General features: G+C 40.7%; 1 long non-coding RNA gene across 1 annotated transcript; it reads left to right on the top strand.

Annotated features, from left to right (window-relative positions):
• Window positions 1-272: 272 nt before the first annotated feature.
• LOC139429986 (uncharacterized) lies at window positions 273-749 on the top strand. The gene is made up of 2 exons (XR_011640564.1): window positions 273-494; window positions 558-749. It is a non-coding gene; the product is annotated as an uncharacterized lncRNA (long non-coding RNA).
• Window positions 750-986: the final 237 nt, after the last annotated feature.

The raw sequence follows: 986 nt of genomic DNA on the forward strand, positions 1-986 counted from the left end.
CTCGTGCCCATAGCCTTCAGGTCTTCGACATTCGGTCGGAAGGGAAAATAATAAAATAATAAATGAAAATACAGAGATGTAGAAATCCATGAATACTATCAATAAGTCGCACAGTGATCACTCCAACCTCTGACATCCGTAAACAAAAAAAATAAAATAATAAAATGGGGGAATAGAAGGGAATAGGGTTAAGGGAGTTTGAAAGTGCTATCCGGATTTATGCCATAGCTCACGTATACGCGACCGGGAAAGCGAAGAATACCACAGGCGGTAGAAAAGGGATATAACACTACGGCTTACAGAGACCAAAACAACCACCATACAACGCAATCAAGCATCACTTCAAACTAAAATCAGTAATATAGAGGAATTCGTGAAGCGAAGACACTCTAAAACAAAAAAGAAAAACGACTCGACTGGGACTAGAACAAAAATAGGTTTATTACTACAGTTAAAGGATAACAAGCGGAAAAAGGAAAAGAAAATTAAGACGGGTTCGTTGGTCCATACCCACCCCTGAACTAAACTAAAATCACCCCGATAATCTCTTTTTCAAGAACCTAAGATACTAAACCTACGATCGGTATATCGCTACCTGCGGCGAAAACATGACAGTTTACAACTGTCACAAAACAAAATGTCAATGGCCAAACGCCCACGGACTTTGTGGTACTGGCTCTGAAAAATAGGGGAGGACAATGAAATTAAACAACTAGGGATGTACCACACCAAAGGGGAAATCAGTCAGGTAGATACTATCCATAATATCTATGGAATAGCACTAAACGAAATAACTAGTTGTACCAAACAATCACAACCAATTAGGACAAAACACACTCCGTAAGTTCCCAAGATGGACAGAACCAAAATAGAAACAGATGTACACGAAACGGAGACAGCCGGTCTTCTGGAGTAGTCTAAGGCCCCTGCCAGGTGAGCCAACAAATCAAACAAGGAACAACTAACCCGGGTCAACAAGGTAAGGC

This window comes from Onthophagus taurus, chromosome 6 (assembly GCF_036711975.1).
Source record: "Onthophagus taurus isolate NC chromosome 6, IU_Otau_3.0, whole genome shotgun sequence".
NCBI lineage: Eukaryota > Metazoa > Arthropoda > Insecta > Coleoptera > Scarabaeidae > Onthophagus > Onthophagus taurus.